Here is a 7895-nt window from a genome sequence, read left to right as displayed (position 1 = left end):
TTAATTTTTATTTTATTTATATATATCAATATTTTTAAAAATTTTGTCTAAAAATTAATTATGTCCGCCAAAATTTTATACATCATTAATTTTTTCACTCTTAAATTTTTAAGAAACTCAGTCCCGAATCAGTTCTTAATGTTTAGTTTTCCTCTTTTTGTTTTTTTCTTTAAAATATAATTTTTAAATTTCTGAATTTTTATTGACTTTGATTGTTTCTTATCTTGTTTTATTTATTTTTTTGGGGCCGTTTTGGTGGCTTTATGTTAAAATGACTTCATTTACTTTATATACACATGAATTTTGGGGAAAAAACAAGTTTACTATAGAAATGTGATTTTTTTTGAAATAAAATAATTGATGATATGTTGAAATGATCAAGTACCAAAATCTATCATATATATATGGAAGGTATTTAACTAAATAATTAATTAAATTGCATAAAATAAATTTAAAAGGAACCTTACCTTCATTAATCGCCCGGCTCGATCCATCCCTATCTACTTAGGTACATTCAATTATTTCAATATTTATAGATTACAACCATGCATTATATCCTACTGGCTCTGATCTTTTGATAATTGCAATTTTTAAATTTTACTCCTACCCCACATAGTAAATAATTCATATGAAAAAATAAGTTTATATTAAGCTGTCTACCATTATATTCACATTAAAAGTTTAAAAGTAGCTTACTTGATCATTTGGGTCAATTTTCATAAAATTAGTTAATATATCAATTTTATCTAATTCAAGGAATGTCCAAAAAAATCATAATAATATATCTTTGAAGGAACATATTTTTCTATTCTAACCTAGCTAGTTTCTTTTAAAGGTGATTAGCCTTTAATTTGGAATATATATATATATATTTTTATTATGAATCCAATCTACAATCTTTAATTTATTTAGGTTAAATATTTGTTAATTGAAGTAACTGACAAGTTACAAATATTTATAAGAATAACAATTTCTTATGACAACAAAATATATATCTATTTTGAGTTAGTTTTGTTTAGACATGAGTTTTAATCCTTAAGTTATTATTTATTTGGTAGAAAAGTTACATAAGTCTTACAATAATTATGATCTCATTTAAGATATTTTTAGTGATTTTTTAAACAAGACCATGGGGATATCTTAAGCGATGATTTTTTTTTTCTAGTATATTGTGTAATTTAAGAAAAAAAATCAATATATAATATTATAACGTTAAAATTGAGCTTACCGACATATAGTACCCATATCTTGTAATATTTATATTTATGAAAGTGGATAAAACAATAATAATAATTTTGTTTTATTAAATTAGAGGGTATATATATATATAGGACAGGTGGGACAATAATATGAAAAATTTACAAATATTATTAATGTTGTAGACCTTCTTTCATTCTTCTACTATGTACACCATATCTTGTATTGTACCTAGCTATGTCCGGTCTGCTTTTGTATGGTCGGAAATCTACCTTACCATTCACACCAAATATTTTACATTCAAGTTTTATAAATTATTTATGCATTTTTCTATTTACTTAATTCATCAATCAAATTTATCATAAGATTTTTCTCTCAAACAAAAATATTTTTGTTTGGTTACATGTATTAATGAAATTTATTCATCTACTTTCCATTACAATTATATTGTATATAATATACATGTTTGATGCTTCTCAATTTCAATATAGATGGTTCGGTACGACAATCTATTTAATCAGATCGGATTTGAATCTTAAATTTTTGTAATTCGAATAATACTTCTCAATCTTTGATGAGTCGTATGTTGCTCATACACTCAAATCGTGTTGGTGACAATTTCTCGAGTTTGTATTCATCTCCTGCTTTGCAGCAAAGGAGATGTTGTTATCGATTCTGAAATTCAAATCTGAAGACTTTTTACATGTAATTTTATGGGTTCCTCGCTATTTAACCATATTTGTAGATTGTTAGTTGTTTTTTGCAAGAATTTTTTCCGGCGTTGGTTATTAACCCTCGCGCAAAGATCAATTTTACTGCCCTTAGAATTATGTGTAGAGATTCTTCCGACACCGCCTAATTGCTTTGCTCGTCTTCATCACTAATTACTGGATTCAAATTAGTTTGTCTCTAGTGTTACCATGAAGAAATTGTGTGATTAGTGGATAGTTTCATTAGAATCTTTGCAAATGTATATTATATAATGTTATAGAAGAAAAACTGAATATAAATTATTATTTTATTTGAAATTGTAAAGTAATGTTGCAGAAATAATATTTGTGTTCCACCTATAGAAAGAAACTAAAAAGTCTTAGCATCAACGAAAGGTAAAAGCGATAGACTACTTTGAGTCTGCTATTTCTATTATATCAAACTGAGTTCTTAATGCGTGAACAAATTCATTTATCCGATCTAAGTTATTAATAGATAAAGATATGTCATTAACATAAATACGAAGAACATTTTTAATTGAAGGAACGTGAACCTGATAAATATGTATATTTTTATATTTTATAAGAGTTTAGATTTATTTATTTAAATTATATATATATATTAAATTATATAAAAAATATAATTTTATTTTATAAATTTTTTTAGCATTATTGACCTCCATAGTAGAGTGTGATGCAGATGAGTGGAGTGCAGCTATGGGAGCAGCATTATTAATGAATAATAGTACTAGTTATAAATCAACCAAACCCACGAATAAAATGAATAATAATAATAATATAAAGAAAAATATTTAATTTATATTGTCTTAGATCGTTGAATCATGATATGCATTATTGTTTCCTTTTAAACCACTTCTTTTAATTTCATCCATAAAATGAGATTAAATTACACTTTTCAATTAAAAAGTTTGTATTAATATTATTAAAGTTAACATAGTACCCTAATGTTATATTAACATTAAGAATATCAATTAAAAAAGATAAACTCCAAGGGAAAAAATGTTATATTATGCTGCTTATGAAGTTACTATAGTTTTCATTTAATATTTTTATTACATATTAAGCTAGTCTCACATTCAGCTTATTTGTTAGTATTTTACTTTGAATAGTTAATGTTGTATATATATTTGACAGTTTCAATTTATCCTTTTATTTGAACACTCAAATATGTTTTATTTTATTTATTTATAATAACTTATTCATTGATACTAGTGTAATTTATTTAAATTTCAAACTAATTCATTATATTATACTAAACATTTTATTTGAAAGGAATAAATTAATAATCACAATCAATTAGTTTCATTTAGAAACACTTTTTATTTTCATATTTCTAATCCCTTTATAAATGAGATGGATCAAAATTGACAAAACAAAATTGAATTAGTTTTCTTTTTTAGATCCAAATAAAATAATACTTAAAGTTTCAAACATAGGCCCATAATTAATCTTTATATAAAAACATTAAGAAAACAAAACATTTTCAAATGGGGACAAAGATCAATGCTTCTTGTTTGTTAGTGCGAATATCACTCAATAAATTAGTTAATTAATTAAACTGATTACCTAGCTAGCTAGTCAAAGCAAGAAAAAAATTATATTATTTATAAATTTAATTTAATATAACCACTACTCTAGTGCCAGTAGGATTTTGCATTATGTTATAATAATAAGATAAATTTATTAATTTAAGAAATTTTAGTACGATATAACTCTCGTTTTTTATCTTTAAGTCGACTCTTTTCACCGAGCAGTATATTATCACTTTATGTTTCAACTTAAAGACATTTTTAGTATAAATCCAACTCAAAGAATTTAATTTCTTACACGATATTTTTTCACTTAAGCTACATTAACTAATAATTAAAACCAAAACTGTGGGTGATTTGAACAATATATAACAAATAACTAGAACCAAACAGACTCTAACAAAGGGTCATTATTTTGATCACATCCTCCACATACCACAAAACAAGGGTCTATCTCCCCTTGAAACATGTGACAGTTGGGACAAAGATGCAGTTGAAAACTATATGTCTTAAACTAAATATATATATTATTTTAATTACAAAGTTATATAGCTACCTCTAATATTAATTAATTACAAATTATGCTTGATTCCAAACTTGGTTATTGGGATAATTAGGTAGGTATAATAAATTAATTTTGTTTTAATAAAGAATTAGTTATTTAAAATTATTTAGATAAGAATATAATTAAATAAATGTAAAATAATTTTAATGAAGTGATAAACGAGTTAGTAAAATAAGTATTGGGTTATTTGAGATTAATTTTGAATATTTTAAAATCAACATAGTCTAGGGTTGGTTGCTTAATTAATAATTTATTCTTAATTTTTCTTTATAATATTTAATTGTTATATTATTTGATTTTGTAGATACATTTTGAACCTCGTATTTTTGTTTAATGTTTTTTTATGTCTCACCTCGGTAATATGAACTCTTTATAAGAGTGATCTAAATACATTTATGAACACTTTTTTAGTAGGATATTTTGCTCAAAGATATTTGTAATCTATTTTCTCACAAGTAACAAACCCGAGTTCGGAGCATTACGCAGTGATATCAGATCGATCTAGTGTTAGGAACCATCTGAGCACCTCTTGATTCCCGCAATTAATATAAGTGGTAGTTTATAAGAGTATATCTAATACCTTATAGTACATTTTGAACAAAGTGAAAAACTATTCTCATTTATATATCAAATTTCATCTCTTTTACAAATTAATATATTAATTAATAATAATTTTACTCTTTAGCGTAATATTAATTAAATATATATATATAAATTAAAGATCTCACATGCATGTTATTGCTGTAGTTTGGTTTTGTTAATTAGAGATTTTTAGATCGAGACCCTTGTCTGTCTGCTGCCGACATTTAATTATGTTATTACAACCTAGCTATATATCTCACTTTACTGACACTTCTCATTAATTATATATATAAATAGATAATTAAACATATATATGTGTAATGAATTTCATTATGTTTTTTTATAGAAAATATATATATAATTATAGTACTACAGTTATAATGTTTTCATAATTTTATTAAAAAGAAGAAGATCGAAATAACTTGATCATAGATTTATTTTTGATAGTATGGATTGATTATGAAAATCTTATAAAATAGTTAGATTAATTATATATATATATAGATCATAACAATATTTTAAAGAAAATGATACTGAATTCCCGGATCTCTATATATGTTATACTAAGTTTTTAATACATGAGCTAGCATTAGATATTTCATATTGAATAATGTTTTTCTGTCATTATTTTGAGGGTTTGTTTTGATTTGTTTGGATCAGTTTCCTATAGGGTTTATTTAGTTTATATGTTCGATTCCAAGTATTTGATAGTAAAAAACAAAATAAGTATTTTTTTGAATAAGATATAAGTACTTGTATCATTAAAATATATATATGTATATAAAAAAGAAGAAGAAGATGAGATGCTTATGATAATGTAGTAGGTAGATGTAGTACTCATAATTCATTCAAAGTTAGATCATATATATCCATGAGTTATGAAAACTTATAAAATTTGTAACGGTTAATTACGGTAAAAAAAGTAAGTCAGAAATACGACACAGAATCTTTCGAATATCCGGTCTTCAGATCTCTCATATTGAATCGGATCTTTCAGAATGAGGGTTGTATGTGTATTGAATGATATTTACGATTAAATAAAAAACGATTTATCTCTTAATAAAACAAGTTAGATTATGAAATTCATGTCGGACAAACAATTCAAACTCTTGAGGAAAAAACAGTGAGGTCATCGTAACACACATTATTATCTAGATATTTAACTCGAGTGAAACAAATATTAACTTCAAAATTTTATATTTGATTTCTTTTTTCTTCTAGAAACAACATTTTGATTAGATTTGAAATAATGGCTATAACAAAATGTTTATCATGATGTAGTAGGTAGAAATTCATCTATCAAATTTAAAATTAATTGTAGGGAATAATGTTTATGATGATTGTTAGGTAAATGTAGTAGTCATAATTCATCAATATTATGAAGATGGTAGGGAAGAAGAACTAGCTAGACCTACATGAAAATTGATGTTGATGATGATGATTTAGAGAAGGAGAGGAACCATGGATACCTCTTTAATTGGTGCAAACATGCTTCATTGTGACGAAAGGTATATGTCATTTACCATAATAATAATAATAATAAATATAATAATAAAGCTAACATTACTTTTTATCCTTTTACTATTTTTGCCTTTCTCATCATTAAAACTTTTTCTATTTTTTTTATATTGATTTCATTGCTTCTCAACATATGATGTCATTATGATGTATCTTTGATATCATGTTTATGGCCTTGTTAGGATTGGGGTTTTTAAAAAAACCTAGAGAGGGAAAAAAGTAATGATTAGTGATGATTTTGAGGAAGTGATGATTATTTTTGGTAAAAAGACTTAAAAGGGTATTGATATATATGAATAAAATAAAAAATAATAATTTAAAATATAGAGTATTTTAGTATTTTGATTAATGAAATGAGTGATGTGATTGTTGAGAAATGATTGATGGAAAAACTGATTTGGATGGATTTTTTAAAAAACTCATAGAGAACAAGGCCTATGTCAATTAATATAATTATATACTTCAATTTAATATATGATGATTGAAAAGATAGGGTTGAAGTAATTATCTATAGTCTAATCTAGAAATACAACTATTTTTTTCGGGGTTAGATGGATAAATGAACAAATTTAACGATATATTTAAGTTGATATGAACAAAATCACTTGCACGTTGAGAAGAGTCTCGATCAACTTATAACAGAACTGAGAAACATGTCATTGATTATGTCGAAGTTACAAAAATATCACCAAATATAACACTAGAATAGTTAAATTCACTTTATTTATTTTTCTTAATATTCCAATTTAGTTGATTAATTTCATTTGAAAATTTCGAATACATTGAGAAAAAAATATTATTTTTTAACGAAAACAATTACATAGTTCCCTACTTTGAAATGTTTTTAATTAAAAGACTACAAGTCAATTTTCTCAACAAAAAAAAAGAAGGTTAATGTTTATTGTCCAATTTAAGAATTTGTATTCATCATCTAAGAAAATTTGAGAGCCAAACAAGTTTTGTAGAAGGGTAGTATATTCGATTATCAAGATTTTAACTTTTAAAAAAAATCCCAAGAAAAAATGATAAATAGAAGTAGTGGAGCTTTAAAATAATGACATTCAAATTTGCATTTCATTTGAAACCTTGTTCTTATAAATTCACCTTTATGACCTTACATTGAAGACATTTTTAATTATAACCAAATATGAGTAGAGTTTTTTCTAATCAATACTATTTATGGTTACACTTCTCTAATATATAACTTCATTGAAATAGAATAACGACAATTTATTTGTAAAGCAAACAAGTTTCCTCGATTTTGTGCACTCTTCTCGTCGAAACTAAAATTAACAAAATCAAAACCAAACAAGGCCACCTAGGTTTGTCAAATATTCAAATCTAGTCTATGCCTAGGTAAATGTGTGCCTTATATAAATGTATTAGGTAAATTAACTAATATATATTTATATGAGAACAACTATCCACTTTTATGCATTTACTGTAGTCAAATAAGAGTTTATTGAGCTCAAAAATCTATAAATATATCCAACTACCAAGAATAAATCAAATAGAACAACATTCAAGGAGTACTTCATGTTCCCATAAACAAAAAGAAACATTTTAAAGATGAAAATGAAATCAATCTACTTCTTTAATTAATATTTTGTTACTCAATATGTTTAATCGCAATACATCGTTGTGTAAAGTAATTAATTTTACGAATTCAAATTATTTAAAATTATAACTCGAAAAAGTGATTAATAATTGGAAGAAAAATATGTTAGAACATGAGCCTGCTTATTGGCCTGAAACAGGCAAATTGTTTAAAAA

Source organism: Impatiens glandulifera, chromosome 4 (genome assembly GCF_907164915.1).
Source record: "Impatiens glandulifera chromosome 4, dImpGla2.1, whole genome shotgun sequence".
Classification (NCBI taxonomy): Eukaryota; Viridiplantae; Streptophyta; class Magnoliopsida; order Ericales; family Balsaminaceae; genus Impatiens; species Impatiens glandulifera.
This window is presented reverse-complemented; position numbering follows the sequence as displayed.